Here is a 19500-nt window from a genome sequence, read left to right as displayed (position 1 = left end):
AGTCAACCGACTGGAGGCACAGGACGGCGAGAAACCCGACCCAGAGGATGATCCACTAAAGGGATGAGCTGGCGGAGAAGAGGAGCCTCCGGTGAAGAAAATCGATGTGAAGCCGGAGCCAGACCAAGCAGCGGCACTCATGGGATCTCTTTCTATCCAGTTGCTCCAAGAGATGATCACCAACACCATCAAGACACAATACGAAATGGAGCTCTCATGCCTCCACGTTGTACTCGAAGCCTTACTCCAGGAAAATTGACGCCTTAAGGATGCCGATGGGCTATCAACCGCCGAAGTTTATGCAATTTGACGGAAAGGGAAACCCGAAGCAACATGTCGCACATTTCGTCGAAACCTGCAACAATGCAGGGACGAAGGGAGCTTACCTCGCCAAGCAGTTTGTGCGCTTGTTAAAAGGAAACGCCTTTGAGTGGTACACGGACCTGGAGCACGAGTCCATCAACATCTAGGAACAGTTGGAAAGGGAATTCCTCAACCTCTTCTACAGTACCCGCCGCACTGTGAGCATGCTAGAGCTGACGAGCACGAAGCAATGGAAGGAAGAACCAGTCATGGACTACATCAACCGATGGCGTAATCTAAGCCTCAATTGTAAGGACAGGCTCTCCGAGATTTCTTCAATCGAGATGTGTATCCAGGGCATGCAATAGGGTTTACAATACATCCTTCAAGGTATCAAACCACGAACTTTTGAAGAATTAGCCACCCGTGCCCACGACATGGAGCTGAGCATCGCCCACCATAGAAAGAATGAGTCATTCACCGATTTCAAAAGGGATAAGGTGTTTACTTCAAGAGCAGACAATCATGGGAAAAAGCCCGCCAAGAAAGCTTTTACCACCAATACCACCCCTATCAAGACCTCGTCCACACCCATCAAAATCTCATTCAATAACAAAGCAAATGAGATAAAAAGAAGTAAGCCTTCCCACACCCAAGATAGGTACAAAAACACCTTGAGGGAACTGGAGCATAAGGTATACCCTTTTTCGGACTCCGACATGGATGCAATGCTGGACGACTTGTTAGAGAAAAAGATGATTAAGTTACCCGAATGCAAACGCCCTGAAGAGATGAATCGCATCAATGATCCCAAGTACTGCAAGTACCATCGTATCGTGGGTCATCATGTGGGCAAGTGTTTCATCCTAAAAGAACTCATCATGAAGTTGGCACAACAAGGGCGGATTGAGCTCGACCTAGAAGACACAGCTGCAACGCACACCACTACGGTCGTGTTCGGATCCTTTGATCCCGTGCCTCTTCAAGAAATGCCTGACCATGCTCGGCAATACTCAAACCACACTGCACCTTTTGCACCACCGTCACTAGGGGCAAGCAACCAAGATGCACCTACTGATGATGACAAATGATGGACATTGGTGACCTATAAGAGGATGAGGAAACCGAGACCGGAAGCTATAAAGCCAAAAGAGGGACAAGGGAGAAAGCACCGCCGTCGCAACAATAGGAAGCCTAAAAGAAACATAAGAGCTGCTAAGCCAATATATGTTGGGGAACCTGCGGAGCAAAAGCCAAGCATTCCCGTCTCCTTGCACGAGTACTTCCCGAATGACTTCTTCCAACATTGCACTATCGCTGCATGTCACATGGTCGAAGTAGAAATGGAAGAACCCTCAAAAGGCAAAGTTGTCGCCACTGAGGGAGAAAATACTCTTACACTTGAAGAAGGTCTGCCAACATACTTTAGCATCATGGAAGCGCTACAATTGCCAAAGAAGATACGAAAGGCACTGCAGCGGTTTTAGCAAGTCCAAACGACCACGAAGTGTAAGAAAGCAAGAACGAAGGCTTGAGGCTTCGGCCACACGAGTGTGCCACATGCTGTGTCACCGAGGACATAATCCACTTCACCGACGAAGACTTACTGCTAGGATCCAAGCCTCACAACCGTCCTCTCTTCGTCTCTAGGTACGTAAAGGAGCACAAAGTCAGCCGCATGCTTGTGGATAGCGGATCAACCATAAATATCATGCCAAAGTCAACAATGACCACAATCGGCGTCAAGGTGGATGAATTATCCCTAAGCCATCTACTAATCCAAGATTTTAACCAAGGAGGATAAATAGCGATGGGCATGATCCGAGTGGAGATGACCATTGGTGAACTCAAGTCAAGCACAATATTTCACGTGATTGATGCAAGAACTTCCTACGGTTTGCTCTTAGGAAGGCCTTGGGTCCATGCGAATGGAGTAGTACCGTCCACCCTTCACCAACGCTTAAAATTTTACCGGGAAGGAGTGAAGGTGATCTATGGCAACACTAAGCCATTCACCGAAGCCGAATCACATTTCGTAAATGCCAAGTTCTACATGGATGAAGACATGGTGCCCGAAACTCTTCCAAAAGAGATCAAATCCATAGGCAAAGCAACACCTAAAAAGCAGGAGTGGCAAGCCGTGCCCAATAAGCAAGAAGAAGAAGCTATGCCATCTTCAAGCAAAAACGACGATGAGCTTGCTAAACCTGCAACAACCAGAGGGAGTAGGATGCCCTCAAATGGACCAAACATACCTGTTTTTCGATACATCCCGACGTCGAGAAGAAGAATGGTCAATCCCTGTTTGAAACTGCAACAAGCAAAGCCGATGCACAACGACACATAGATAATGTAAAGTTACTTAAAACGAATGCAATTTTGCCTCTGACACAGCTAGGCGACGCTAAGGTTGCAAGACCATCACAAGGCTTCATAAAAGGCCTGCCAAAAGGGGTAGAACCAAGCTTTCTCCCAACCAAGAAGACCGAAGAAGGTTTTGATCCAAACGCTTACAAACTCATGTCGAAAGCTGGGTACAACTTCACCTCTTCTGCAAATTTGGGAAAGAAGGATTTGAACACCGTCAAAGACAACGAACGTGATCTCACTAAAACTCAGAAGAAGTTGGAGAAGCATGGTTACGAGGTCAACAACAACAAAGCTGGACTTGGCTTCACACCAAATGCACCGGTGAAAATCTCCAACAAGGCAAAAAATGCTAGCGCTCAACACATCAGCGTGAGCATTATACAAGATAAAGAGGAGCCTCAACCTGCCCCTCAGACGTCAGTATTCGATAGAATGAATCGTTCAAGGCCCAGAGTTTCGGCACCTAAACTCATTGGCGATCAAAACAGAACTTCCGTTTTCAAAAGGCTTAACACGTCAGCATCTCGAAGCTCTGTTTTCAAAAGGTTGTCGAAACCTAAAAAGCAAAGCAAAACGACTAGCTTTCCTCCATGATAGTCAATTATGGAAGACTTGAATAAGCCAAAGAGCCTTCCAGAAGGAGAAAGACGACACCAGAAGTAGAAAAGATCGATCGTCTGGCAGAAAAGGATGACGTTCGAAGTTCCATTCCTTCAAGAATGAAGCGCCAAGCAATTTTGGAGGTTAACACAGTTGGATCACTGAAAGTGAAAAGGCGCACCATCATCCACACTGGACAATCTTCATGCCAACAAGCTCAAGAGGTCAACACCGAAGAAGAGGCCCAAAACGTCTTCCACATCACAATCCAAGAAGGTGAAGAAGATGAAATCCTCGAGGAAGATGTCATTGCAGCACCGTCACAACTCAAAGATGGGGGGGCAAGCCACAGTTGACAATCTCAAAGAACTCAACTTAAGCACAAGTGAGGAACCGAAGCCTATCTTCGTGAGTGCATTACTAAGTACAGACGAGATAGAGAAGTATTACCAGCTACTATTAGAGTACAAGAACATCTTTGCTTGGACCTACAAGGAAATGCCCGGCCTCGACCCTATCATTGTTATGCATCATCTTGCAATCAAGCCTGGAACGCGACCAATAAAGCAAACTCAAAAACGCTATCGATCCGAGCTCATCCCACAAATCGAGGTCGAGATTTACAAGTTGATCGAAGTAGGCTTCATTCGATAGGTGCAATACCCTAAGTGGATCTCCAACATCGTCATAGTCCTTAAGAAATCTGGACAAATACGTGTTTGCGTAGACTTCCGAGACCTCGATGATGCTTGCCCAAAGGATGACTTCCCCTTACCACTCATTGAAATCATGGTGGACGCGACCACTGGCCATGAGGCACTATCATTCATGGACGGCTCTTCTGGATACAATCAAATTCGTATGGCTCTTGAAGATGAGAAACTAACAGCCTTTCGCACTCCAAAAGGTATCTACTACTACAAGGTGATGCCCTTTGGTCTGAAGAATGTTGGAACTACATATCAACGCGCAATGCAGAAGATCTTCAATGACATGCTACACAAGAACGTAGAATGCTATGTAGACGATATGGTGGTCAAGACAAAGAAAAGATCATATCACTTGAAGGATTTGCGAGTAGTGTTCAAAAGGTTGCGAAAATACAACCTCAAGATGAACCCGTTAAAGTGTGCATTTGACGTAACATCTGGAAAGTTCCTTGGCTTCATTGTCAAGCATCGTGGCATTGAAGTGGATCAATTAAAGATCAAGGCCATTCAAAGCATGCCCGAGCCAAGAAACCTGCACGAGTTGAAAAGTCTACAAGGACGGCTAGCCTTTATCAGATGCTTCATTTCCAACCTTGCAGGGCGTTGTTAACCGTTCAGTCGACTCATGAAGAAAGATGTTCTGTTCATATGGGACAAAGCATGCAACAATGCTTTTGAAAGCATAAAGAAGTATTTATCAAGTCCACCTATCATGAGGGCACATGTACCAGGGAAACCACTCATATTTTACATTGCTGCTCAGGAAAGTTCAGTTTAAGCACTCTTGGCACAGGAAAACGAATTCCAGAAAGAATGAGCGTTCTACTACCTCAGTCGAACGCTCACCGGCGCTGAGTTGAACTACTCCCCGATAGAAAAAATGTGCCTTGCCTTGATGTTTGCCATCCAGAAGCTCAGACATTATATGCGTGCTTACACCATCCACTTAGTTGCTAAAGCTGACCCGGTCAAATATGTCATGTCCAAGCCAGTTTTGACAGGACGACTAGCTAAATGGGCATTGCTTCTCAATCAATACGAGATCATCTACGTCCCAGCTAAAGCCGTCAAGGGACAAGCGCTAGCAGACTTCCTTGCCGACCATCCAATCCCAGCCGATTGGAAAATCTCAGATGACTTGCCTGACGAAGAGGTGTTCTACATCGACATATTCCCGACATGGACGATGTTTTTTTACGGATCTGCACGAGCAGACGGAGCGGGGCAGGAGTAGTATTCATGTCGCCACAAAGGCAAATACTACCTTATTCATTCCAACTAAGCGAATTATGCTCCAACAACGTCGCTGAGTACCAAGCACTGATCATCGGGCTCCAAATGGCAATCAACATGGAAATCACAGCCCTTGAGATATATGGTGACTCCAAGCTCATAATTAATCAACTCCTGACTGAATATGAGGTGAGGAAAGATGATTTCGTCCCATACTTCCAGCTAGCAACGCAATTGCTACAAAGGTTTGAGGCCGTAACGCTAGAACACGTGCCAAGAAAAGAGAATCAAATGGCAGACGCTCTCGCCAACCTAGCCTCGAGCATGACATTAGGAAAAGATAAAGCTGCAAACGTGCCAGTCTGCCAAAGATGGGTAATCCTGCTTGTCACTGAAATGGTACTAAGTGATACAAACATTATTTCAATACTTCTGGTCAACGTTGAAGAATGGAGACAGCCTCTGATCAACTACTTGGAGCATGGAATACTTCCAGATGATCCAAAACACCGCTCTGAAGTACGTCGACGAGCACATCGCTTCCTCTATTACAAAGGGACACTCTATCGGTGATCTTTTGAATGAGTACTTCTGAGATGCCTAGGCGAAGAAGAAGCCAATCAAGCCATGGAAGAAGCACACTCAGGAATATGTAGGGCGCATCAGTCCGGACCAAAGCTTCATTTCCAGCTCAAAAGAATGGGATACTACTGGCCAAGCATGGTAAAGGACTGCCTAGAACACGCCAAAAGGTGCCAAGCCTGCCAATTTCATGCTAACTTCATACATCAACCGCCTGAACCATTACACCCTACAGCTACTTCATGGTCATTCGATGCATGGGGATTGGACGTCGTAGGACTAATTGCACCAAAGTCATCTGCAGGAGAAGCTTACATCCTGGCTGCAACAGATTACTTCTCCAAGTGGGCTAAAGTCATACCCCTGAAATAAGTCAAGAAGGAAACTGTCGTCCGTTTCATCAAGGAACATATCATCCACCGATATGGTGTGCCTCGCTACATTGTCACTGACAACGGAAAACAGTTCTCCAACCGACTCGTGGACGAGCTCTGCGAGAAATACAAGTTCAAGCAGCACAAATCCTCCATGTATCATGCTCCGGCCAATGGTCTCGCAGAAGCATTCAACAAGACATTGTGCAACCTCCTGAAGAAGGTAATTGGCAGAACAAAAAAAGACTGGCATGAAAGAATATGCGGGCATATAGGATGACATATAGAACGCCTACCCAAGCTACACCTTATTCTCTCGTATATGGCGTGGAAGCTGTTCTACCGCTTGAAAGTCAAATCCCCTCACTAAGGATGGCTATACAAGAAGGTTTGACTGACGAAGAGAATGCAAAGTTGCGCCTTCAAGAGCTGGAAGCGCTGGGTGAGAAAAGACTCGAAGCCCAGCAACACTTAGAGTGTTATCAAGCACGACTCTCCAAGGCCTTCAACAAGAAAGTTCTCCCTCATTCTTTTCAAATGGGAGATCTCGTCCTTTCATTGTGTAGGCCTATCATCAAAACTCACAAGACAAAGAGCAAGTTCACGTCAAAATGGGATGGACAATACGTAATACAAGAAGTTTACACCAATGGCGCCTACTTAATCATGGCGGAGATGGCTTGAAGATCGGCCCTATCAATGGCAGATTCTTGAAACGCTATTACCCCTAAAAAAAACGACAACTCCTGCTTTTTGTTCGCACGAGCCTAAACTGCATGAACCAAAGCTCCTAGCCCGCAAGAGCATAAACTGTGTACGGCAAAATCATCATCAAAATCATTGTTAAATTCATCGCTCATTTGAACTACGTTATGACTTGATCCTTCCTCAACTGAGGGTACGTAGGCAACTTGAAACTTCAAAACTTCAAGTACAGTCACACCATCAAAACTTCAAAAATGTAAATACTTTATTTCTTTAAAAGAAGAAGTCGGCTCCAAAGCCTTATTACAAAAAAAAAATAGAAGATACTACTTGAAAACTATGTCCCTAAAACTACGAAGGCGATCTTCAAGCAAGCCTTCCAAAGTTTTTAAAGTCTCTGCCTCGGTGGGAGACAAGATGGGCAACTCTATAGTCATGCCTTTCTCTCGTTCTAGGCACGAAATCTCCTCCTGGTACTGAGAAAGTGTAGTTCCCTGCTCCGAGAGAACACTTTCAAGTTGCGATACTTCGATTACCAACTGCTCTCGCTCTCGCATCAACGCATCTAGACGCATATGGACAGAAGTTAAAGAAGTCTTTGTGAATTGATAATCTCCCGAAGCAGCTTGCTGAGAAGACCTGACTTGAGCCAGTGACAAGTTTATCGTTGCTAGCTGATGAGCTCTAACATCCGGACTCAACTTCTCCAAGAAAATAGCACGCAAGGAAGAATACTCAGTCGAGGCAGCCATAAGTTCGGTAATCTTGATCTTTAACGGTGAAGAATCAACGTTAAGGCTGTCAATCACAGAAACAAGCTTCGACAAATCCTCATTGAGCAACGTAAGGTCTTCCAACGGGCATTTAGAAATCCTCTTCTCTATATGGCTCTTGATATCCATTGCCGCACCAAGATGGATGTGATGGATGACTTGCTCAGTACCTCTAAGGTTCGGCCCTCTCAAAGAGATCCTCGAACTAGCTGGCAAAGGTGTTGAACGCATGATGAACTCTTGTACGCCTCCACCTACACACGGTAAGCTTGGGAAATTGGGCAGATTTTGAACGAGCTTTGCACTAGGTGGATCCCCAATCTCCCCATCTATAGGTAGATTGCCTCCAAGTAGCATGTCCATACAGGAGTAAACGCCCGCAGTCACCAAATTAAAAGAACAAGAAGGCCCAACCTAAACAAAACAAAGAAAGATGTTTGAAATGAAAGCTAAAAAAATTAAAAAAATATATAAAAAGAGAGAAAGAAATACGTACATCTGACACACGACCATCGGATTGAGGAGGCCTAAACATTCCTTTCTTCTTATGACAAAAATTAACATCGCTGTCAACCTGAGCGACTTCGAGTGATTGCTTGTTTAAAACTTGTTGGCGTAGCCGCAAAACAGGTCCATCTCCGTGCGAATCAACTTCGTCACCCACCTCTTCAGAAGCTTCCAGGTGGGGAGAGGACAGACGCAAGTGTTGATGGGCTAAAACCATAGGTCTATCTTGCAAAGGAGTGACACTTGCACAATCAAAAGGTACCAACTACGTAGGAACCACAGAACAACCCTCTTTTAACGCATCATGACGTGAATGGGAATAATTGGTACCACTTGTCGTCCCTAAATTCTCATAATATACCTTTGACCATCAACGTACGTAAACACGGGTTACTGGATTACTCTTGAACTCGTCCTTGGTCGGCAGGGTGATAGAAGTGTTTGTACATGCACGGGTACACGACTCCCAATGCATATACACAGCTTGCAAGGATTCTGATCGAGTTTTCTCCCTCAATGTGCCTAGCACATTTTGGACAAAACTAAATTGCCTGCTAAAGTGGTGAGGATTGTACGGCTGAATGATACATCGGTCTTCTTGCCGCAAAGAAACATACCCTGAGCAGAGACTTATAAGGTAAGACAAGTTTGAAAAGTGAAGATGCGAATCACCCATGATGTCTCGCCGCACCGAGCCAACCCTCGCCAGGCGATCCATCCTCAATCCTTCACAACTTCTAAATAATATTTGTGCCTGCTGATCGTCGAGACTCTTCGCACTCCAGAATACTTAGTCATCAAAGGTCCCAACTTAACTACGGAGGGCCCAGACTTGTCTAAAGTTGACGAAGAAAAATGAGTACCAAAGTACTCACCCAACCAACCGTACACATAGTGGTAAGGAAGTACCGCATCACGATCTTCAGTGCTTGCCAAGTCCGAAACAACTCTTAAGCCGTCATAAATGTTGGCTAAGACCGGAATAGCAAGGCTAAAAGATTCGCCTGCAGCCATCTTGTTAGCAACTTTGAAGACTCCAGGACGAATCAAGTTGACGTCGTCTTTAGGGAAGACAAACTTACAAAGTCAACAAGCTAAGAATGCAGCTAAGTAAGATTCTTCCAAGTGCTCTAAAGCCACGCCGAGATCCTCAAATGCCCTCAATTCGTTAGGGGTATGGCACCCAGCTAGACCAATGACGCCTGACGGATCAGAGTCTCCCTTAGGCCTGGTTGTCTTGTTACGACCATTTTTTTTCGAAGGCCTCTTGTACTTGACGGCATCCCAATACCAAAACCGAATCCACGAAGAAATCTTCACGCCTGACTTACCGGGGGCTTCTTGGAAAAGCTTATGGTACGCCCAGAACAAATAGCGGCAGCTCGCAAGCAATCCTCTACTGTTGCGACAAGAAAACTCCTCCACGCTAGGAACAACATCGTCATAAAATTTTCCCTAGATAGGCAGACCCCCTAGCTTGTGGAGATCCCTAAGTGAAATCGACATCTCCTCTCGAGCCGTGTGAAGCGTGTTGGTCGCTAAACATCAATGCTTAAAGAATGCACGAATGACGGAATGATGGCGATCATAACTGAACAAATATGCATATACAGCATAATAAAGGCCTGTGTAGGTAAGTACATCTTTGGAGCGGCTCAAGACATCTTCCAGTCATTCCCAATAAAACTCAACGAAGGCAGCTCCTCCAGTAGTCGACATGGTGTTATTTCAAGCTATAGCTCCGCTACGGATACGATCACCAAGAAGCTTAGACTTAACCAAAGGGTTGGCACGATCATGGTGCGAAGAGTTCAAGATAAGAATCCTCAATTTGCACACCTTCATCCTTGTAGTTTGTCGAACGGAGTCTACCACCTCCCAAGATACCTCAGAAGACCACGACTTAATATGCATGGAGTTGTCTTTTATGGGAAGAACAAGCGCCTTGGGGCCAGTCAGTGGCGAATAAAGCTTCAATGTCGTTCCACTATCTTGAGGATCGCCTTCCTTCGCAAGAATGGTGATGGTGTTGTTTTTAAAGCACTTGAGAAACACCATGACTAAAACGGAAAAGTCAGCCACAAAGTTTGAGCAGCACGGCAGAGATGACAACTACAAGACGGTCCTTCAAAGCACGCTACAGTGGCAGAGGAACCAAAATTCTACGTAATCACACAGCAAAGCCCCGCTTCAATCTCTTGCCCAGCATCACACGGCAGCGCACCACCGAGGGAAAACTGTGATCAAAAGGCACTACACAGCGAAACCTTGTTGCAGTCTTTTTGCACAACACCAGACGATGAAAAATGACGCACTGCAACAAGCCCCGGGCAGCAAGAATCCAGTGGTTATGCAATGGCTGAGCAGTGACAGTGCAATCCTCTAGCACTACAAAAAAAAAAAAAAAAAAAAAACCATCAAAGAGGTACACATATACAAATAAACATATTATATATATAGATATAGCATTAATATATGTACACGGCACCCACCCACATATATAATATATAACACAAACATTGTACACGACACACACACACACATGTACATGTACAAAAAAAAAAAAAAAAACCCATCAAAGAGTTACACATATACAAATAAACACATTATATATATAGCATTAATATATGTACACGGCACCCACCCACATATATAATATATAACACAAACATATATGTACACGACACACACACTCATGTACATGTACACTGAGGATGAAACTGCTGTTGGGATTTATGTGAAAGTAAGCACGAAGGGAGCACCTTACCTCAGAAAGATTCGCAACAAGGACAGCAGAACCGGAGCAACCTGGTTCGACGCACCTTCTCCTTCCTCTCTACTGTCAATTTGGTTGAAAGTTATGGCTCCTCTGCTATGTGATGAAGTGGGAGAATGCAACAATCATCTTATAAAGCCACAAAAAGCAAACAAGTGGAAGACCCATGCTCTCCACTTCGCTCATCTGGCAAACCCTCATGTTCCTAAGTTCTTTATTGGCAATTGGAATGGTGCATCAGGCACCATTTTGAAAAAAAAAGAAAATATATATATATATATATATATATATAAATATAAAGGAAAATTTGGGGATAGTGGACGGCAAAGAGGGTGTGGTGCCATGTGTGCATATATTTGTTATATACAAATTATGATTTTGTGGAATATAAAACTCACATGGTGTCAGACATTGCAAGCAACATATATGGTGGCCATCATTTAGGTCATGATGTGTGGGTATGTATTATATATATGTACGTGGCACCAGAAGCATTGTGTAAAAAAAAAAAAAAATATATATATATATATATATATGTATATATGTATATATGTACATCTGAATGAAATAAAGCTCGTTTATTGATTTCTCTAAAATTTACATAAATGTACATTTTACGTGAGTTTAAAAAAATAAAAAAAATAATAAAAAAAAAAAGGAATGAGCCTTCATTGCTCACGAGGCGCCTCATCATTCGGCGGAACTCCGGGAAGAAGAGGAGCCGGAGGTTGATCATTTGGAGTTTCATTACGCGGTACAGCCCCAGAAGATGAATGCAACTGTTTTTGGAACAAACCCACAAACCTCTGATGATCTAGTAAAATCTGACCATCGGATTCCTGCATCTGGTCAATCTTCCTCTTCATGTTTATAGCATAGTTATGTGCGAGCCTGTGCAACTGTTTATTCTCATGCTTGAGCCCTCTAATCTCCTGTTTGAGACTCATCACTTCAGCCGCCAATGATTCAACTTGACGGGTTCGAGCAAATAGGCGTTGGGCCATATTAACACAGAACCTGCACACTGCACACTGCACACTGAGAGCCAGAGAATCCTTAACAACCAACTCATCAGACCATTTGGAAAGCAGTCTGTTATCTTTGGGAGTGACAAGGTTCCGGGCCACCACCGCAGCGGTCATATCATTCTTCATCACCGAGTCCCCGACGGTAAGAGGACCAGTAGGGGATATGAAGGATGGGCGCCATATGTTGTCTGGAGAAGGCGGGACTGCCTCTTCACCAAGGTTCAAGTCAAAACGACGGTCGGAGGGTCCAAACATTTTCAAAGGTGTTAAAAAAGAGAGGAGGTCAGACGAATCAAGATCTTAGAAGTGTAAGAAGGGAGTTTCTACAAGCGAAAATTCAAGTGTGCTTTGAAACGAACTGCATGCCTTTATAAAAAATCAGCACTCGACGGGATTTCAAAGATCGAAGAGGCGAGCTCAGAATTCGAAGAGGCCAATTCAAAAATCGAAGAGGCAAGCTAAAAAATCGGAGAGGCATCTTGCTTTTCCAGATGCGTCAGCATTCGTCACACGCAAACTCAGCTTTGCGGAAATCACAGGCAATTTGTCGAAGCGCCGATCCCAGATATCGAAGAGGCGCCAGTCTTTTTCAGCCTCGTCAACACCTGTCACATGCACACTCAGCTTGGCGGAAATTACGGACAATTTGTCGAAGATTTCTGATAAAGAACAAAGCACGTGAAGCCATACTGATCAATCACGCAATGGTTGCCGACACGAGTGAAAGAATAGTACCTCTACAGGTATTAAAGAACTTCCTATAACTGTCCACCTTCACTCTCCATAGTAAGGCAGACATATAGAACCTTTCTTCATCTCCGAGAATGCCTTCCCAACGAAGCCTCTCGAGTCACTTAGTGTTCCTTATTCCTTGGGATACCTCTGTAAACAAATGACACCAAAGTAAAAGTATCTCATATCACCAGGGTAGAAAGCAAGAGTATCTCATATCATGCGTTCTCCATGTCCTTTCCTTTGTCCTTATTCTTACCTGCGAAGACAAAGATAAAGAAAGCAATATGCCGGAACCTCCACTCAAACTCGGGTAAGGAACCGACTGCTTGGAACCCTTCCCTGATTGCCTACCTAGCACTGCTCTCGAGTACTCGTCTTCCACTGCTGCTGTACTTCCAAAGAAGCTGCCACATCTGCCTGGAAAACAGATAAGGCAAGTGAAAATGATACCCTGCAGCATGTGGAGACAACGTGCAGAAGAAACAAGCAGAGAAGAATGTAGCCTGCACAGTCAACTCAGCAGAAGGAGTCTGAGCTGAGGAACTCGATAAGATGCCACAATTGCCTGGATAACATATAAGGAAGGGAAAATGATACATTGAAGCATGGGGAGACAAGCACAACAAAGCACGTGCCGATTCATCCACTACTTCTTCAAAATCAAAAGTATCTCATATCATCAGGGTTGCGATCACTCTGGGTGAAGGACTCGTTTTGACCCTTAAATTCTTGGGTCGACTCGCTAGGCGTTGTGGGCCACACGTGTCGATTCACCACCCTTGAATCAAATCCAGTTTAAGAATAAGTTGTGGAAAGTCAACAATTGGAGGAATCCAGAAAATCCTCCAACCCAATTCAAGATCAAAGCTGTGGAAAGTCAACAAGCACAAAAACAAATACGTGCCGATTCATCCATTACCAAAGCCAAAGATCATCTACCACATAAAGCTCCTTGTGGTCCAATTTCAACCTTCAAGATCAAACCTCGACGGCCCTTGAAGAAATTTCAAACAAAGTTTAAGAACAAGCCTCAACGGCCCTTGAAGAAATTTCCAGCCCAATTCAAGATCAAGCCCCAACGGCCCTTGGATCGACATCTACATTAAGGGACTTCAAAACGCATCTCCTACACATAACAAGCACATGTATATGACGCGCCTTGAAGTGGGTGCCATTTGTAGACATCGAAATTTTGGTAAATAAATGTTGACCGATAAATCAAAGTTTCAACGCTCATGTATTACATAAATTTTACACGTAGCATGTGACTCGACGAAAAATTGAAATGAGTCGGAAAAGTCGTCAAACAGGACACATGTCAACACCTGGCAGAAACGACTTATTTCATCTGGAATATTATATTCAAAATTAGGCCTTGGAAAATTCTATAAATAGAAGCCAATTTCATTCATTTGGGGGGACGAATTCATATTACACCTTGAAGCTCTGAAGCTCTGAAACTCTGAAGCTCTCAAACATCCAGGTTTCCAAAGAATCAAGAAAGCCTTCTTCGTTCTTCGTTCATCGTTCTTCCAAGATCAAGCCCCGACGGCCCTTGGATCAACAATCATCCACCTTCAAGATCAAGCCTCGACGGCTCCTTTGAAGAACTTCCACCAATTCAAGATCAAGCCCCAAAAGCCCTTGAAGAACTTCCACCAATTCAAGATCAAACCCCAAAAGCCCTTGAAAATCCGTTCATCACTGTCCTTCAAGATCAAGCCCAAAAGCCCCTTGAAGATCTGTTCATCACTGTTATTCAAGATCAAGCCTCAACGGCCCTTGAAGAAACGCTCATCCTCAAGATCAAGCCCTAACGGCTCCTTGAAGATCCGCTCAAATCCACCTTCAAGATCAAGCCCACGGCCCTTGAAGAACGTTCATCCTTAGATCAAGCCCAACGGCCCTTTGGATCAATCGCACATCCACAAATCAACACCTTACGGAGATCGAATCAGATGATCAAATTTGAGAGAGATTGTAACCCAAAATCATCAAATACAAATATTATTTTGTGCACGTTGTTCTTGTCTCTTTCCTTTCAAGAAATTTTCGTGTTCACAATAACATGATTATTTTTATAGAGAGATCTTTGATAGTATTAGTAATGAAGTTGTCATGCAGCTTTTTCAAAACATGAAAAAACGTCGAGGAATATTGTAATATGTTGTATGAAAGACCTTATATTAATATGTAAGTGTTTTGTTTAGTACTTGAGCTTTTTAATTTGTGACCTTGTTTTTTAAGGATGTCTCACCCCAAACAAATCTCTAACTTTGTCTATGTACTTGAGTGTAGTGCTAATTCATATACAATGATATTCAGGGTTGGCTTAAGCCACACAAAAATCCATTCATGAGAGCAAACCTAAAACATTTCATACTAAGAAAAAGAAAACACAAAAAGAATATTGCTAGGCTGCAATGCTAGTGACAAAAGGGTAAAATTAATAATTGAACAAAGCTTAGCTGCTGAATAGCTAGCTGGAGTTCCCGCTAAAAGGCCAATGCATCTTCTTCTTGGTTTGACACATGTTCAAATTTTTTTTTTCTTAAGAATTATTCAGATGGAAAAGTACATTTCTAGAAGACTATAATACCATCACTTACTAGTCTCCTTTATTTCTTACTCAATATAAAAATTACTGACTCACTACCTTTTTTATTAAAACCGTCGTCCTTTTTTTAAAAGAAAATTCATCTTGCTTCTTATACTGTGGGCTAGTCTAGGATTGCTATGTCAGTTTTCAAAATTACTTATATTGTGCTATGAGAATAAACAGATGTTAAAAAAAGTATATAAGTGTTTGGTAAACTATAGTGGTAAAAGTGTTTTCAATAAAAAAATCAGTTTCAAAATGTTTGGTAAACTTTTATATAGAACTGCTGTTTCTCTGTAAAATGACCAAAAGGACATATTGTTGTATGTATTATGAATTTAGTTAAGTAGTTAAAATATTGGTCAATTTATTTTTTCTTCTTTGTCTTACTTTACCTAGCCTCAATTCTAAATAATTATTATGACAAAATTGCTTTAAAATATTGAAATAAGGTAGTTAAAATACTATCTAATATATAATAATAGTATAACATTCTCGAGTTAATTGAAATACGGTCAATTATACAATACTTCAAAGAGTAAATATGTAAAAGTTGTTTAATATAAAAATACTCTAATTAGATGCATTCATCAAACTTGTGGCTATACTATTTCTTAATGCTTCCATCTCTCCTTGGTCGTGATGTTGATCTTCCTCTTCATCATCATCACTATCGCTCTCTTCACTAGTCTTCGGGGTCATCAAAATGTCTATCACATTTAGAATGCCTCCTTATGTAGTTATGAAGAGCCATTGTAGCAATGACAATCTTTACTTGCTTATTGAACAAATAATCAAGCATATCCCTCAAAATTGCCCCTTTTTTCATACTCTAAACGTACGCTCAATTACGCTTCTAAGAGAAAAATGTCTATGGTTGAATACCTCTTTATGCCCCGTTGGTTGGCCACTCCTATAAAAATATGGAAGATGATATCTTTCACCTTTGTACAGTCCCAAATACCCTCCCATCTGTGGGTACCCCACATCTACCAAATAATACTTCCCTATCAAATGCAAAATTTGTTTGAACATGTTATTATTTGTAAAGGTGAAAGGATTTGTAAAATTTAGAATTAAGAAATAATAATAATATATTACCTCTTGGAGGCTTAGGAAAATTTAAACTCAGATTCTGTGAAAACATAGAAAAACCCTTATATTATGTGCAATGTCTTCCCATCCAGCACAAGCAAATGTGAATTGTATATTAAAATTACACGCATCCATAACCTTTTGTGTCGTTTTCCTTTTCCTACCAATATGTGGTACTTGATCGAGATGAGGTATTATAGCATTAACATGTACCATCTATGGCTCCAACACAATTCTAAAAATAAGGGATTAGGTTGAAAAATATCGTCAACTTGCATAAGAATAATAACGAAACAATATGTTAAAGTAATAAATCCATAATTAGCTTAAAATGAAGCATGTATCTAGTATATCTCCTTATCTCTTGTGGGGTGGTATTGAACTCCGAATCCATAGGTTTGACAATATCTATTGCCGTCTAACATACAATATCCAACATAACATCAAAATATCTACTAACGGTCTCACAAGAGTGTTGAAATTGCTCTTAGCTATTCTTTTTTTTTTTTTTTTGTACTATGTCCTAACATATGAAAGAACATTCCTAATATCTCAGATGCACTTTCTCCTTGAACCTTTCAAACCATTGGATAACCTATGAAATACATATTTGTTCATCCTAAACATCCTATAACATTGTTGCTCAATTCCTTGTAATACTTTCATTAACCAAATGTTACCTGTTTGAAAAAAATCATACATGGAGTTTTATGCACATATTTTAGATAATATGTTTCAATAGCTCGAGTACAAGCGCATGCTAATATGTCAAACTCTTCCTCATCATTATCTAGAATGTCCATATTCAAGCGCACCTGCAAGTTAACAAATAATCCTTAACAAAATTCAGGTACCTTGCTAATTAACAGTTGTACCAACATTGTAAACAAAGTATCTACAAAATTAACTCGTAATTCAAAATAACATTCAAGGAAGGTGTCAAACCAATTCTAAGACATAATTCTAAAATCTGACTAAGAGTATACAAATCCAAAATGTTTTGTCAAACTGCAACTCCCTCATTGGTTGATGAACTCATAATTCAGCCAAGTAAGTTGCACACTAGGATCTTTCATGATAGAGAACATCTCTCTCTTCTCTTGATTAAAAAACAAACGAGTTGTAAACAGCCACAACGGGCTAGTAGGCTCACAACCAGGTAACAGTTCAACAACCTGCATAACTTCAGGAATACTAGTGCCTATCACCAATTGCCTCATATTGCTCTTACTCTTAACTGCACCAATAAGGCAGTCAATTTGACCATACAATTTTGCAGCACCACCAACCTTTTTCCCTTTCCTATCGAACTTATTTGTTCTCAATTCACCTCGGTCAGCTACTTTTTTTTTCCTTTCTTAGGACCTTTTCTCATAGATTGAGTAGTTCATTCTCCTTATCATCTGATCCAATATATTCATTTTGTATATTAACATTTCCTGTTGATTCCTTCCTACTATTTGGTAGTAGTGCACTAAATAAAGGTGCCCAAGCATTTGCACCAGTAGCAACGCTGTTTGAGAGCATCCTATCCAACTTTTCTCGAACTCAGGAGTGATACCCTTTTTCTGCAATCTTCCATATTCAGGATTTATCTACAAATAAAAAAGAATGTTGTTATTATGTAGTTTATGATTACTATAACTAGAATAACATCATAACTAATACGAAGTGCACATACCTGAATCTTATTATTCCACCATTCATCAAAGGCATCCACTGTTCCCTTGCTTGGATTCCACTCTAGGCCAGTTTCTTTCCCAACTAGTTCTTTCCACAACTTCCAATCCTTTTTTTGTCTATTTCACTTATTTTTCAATTGCGCTTTACTATAAGAATTTCCTGTTTCTTTCCTAAAGTTTTCTATGAAATTTGCCCATCTTTCTTTGTTAAAGTGAGTGCTAAGACGACGTCCGGCTTCAACCTCCTTGATGCACAACTCACTGAATATGGATATATTATGATCATTACATGTAGCATGTGGAGCTCTTGCTGCAGTTCCCACGTTTTTTTTTTGCCATCCTTACTCTATATATATATATATATATATATATATATATATATATATATATATATATATATATATATATATATATATATAATATTAAAGCATGACCGAATGATAGAGAAAACAAGACACAAAGTTCAATGGAGACCACAACAACAACAGAAGCTATATGATGTATATAGCTCTGGGATGGAGACCACAACAAGTCACACAATAAAGCAAAAATAAATAAAAATAAAAATAAAAATCATAGCCTAAGTTTAATGGAGACCACAACATCATCAAGACTTACATAACATAATTGTAATTATGAGCCAGAGATAAGGCTCTGAGATGTTCATTGCCTACTCAAAATCATATGCGTAAATGATTTTGCAATCTTCCATTTCATATGACTCATACTATTTTTTTATCTTTTGGTCCAAATAAAAAAACTACTTTTAAAAAGCTCACTATCCACATGTCGGTGTAAATTTAAGTTGCAGACATGTTTTGGCGGATACCACGTGAAAGAGAGTATCCATGTCTGTGTAAATTTAATTTCAACAGCAATCAAATATTCCAGTATCATCCAAAAACTAATCACCGAACTAAATTACAACTAATCAACTAATCAACCAATGCAATGTATTAGTCTTCAAAGATTTGTGTAGAGGTTCTTTTGAACGTAGAATTTTCGGCCCTTCAATGTAGAAATTGTCAACCTTATACTTGTCTTGGGACCTTGTATTTATAGACTTCCAAAGCCATGCCTTTAGGTGGATTTGACTTTGATTTGTGTCTTGATTCGTCCATGAGAGAATTTAGGCATGTTTTGTGTCTTAATTTCAGCCATTTTCCCTTACCCTACCAAATTATACGCTTGTTACCTATTTTGTGAGCAATCTTTCATTCTTGCTTGTTTTGTGAAGATGCTTTAGCTTTCTTTTTAGTTTTGGGAGTAATTTGGACCCCTTGCCGATTTTAAGGGGGATTTTCTCCCTTTTGCCAACTTTTGGGGAATGATTTTGAGCTTCCTTTGCTTGATTTGTGCCATGTCATTGATTACTTGTCCATTTGTGATGAGACATATGCCACGTGGAGCTTTGTGATGCATCATTTG

This window comes from Malus sylvestris, chromosome 5 (assembly GCF_916048215.2).
Source record: "Malus sylvestris chromosome 5, drMalSylv7.2, whole genome shotgun sequence".
In the NCBI taxonomy this organism is placed as follows: Eukaryota; Viridiplantae; Streptophyta; class Magnoliopsida; order Rosales; family Rosaceae; genus Malus; species Malus sylvestris.
This window is presented reverse-complemented; position numbering follows the sequence as displayed.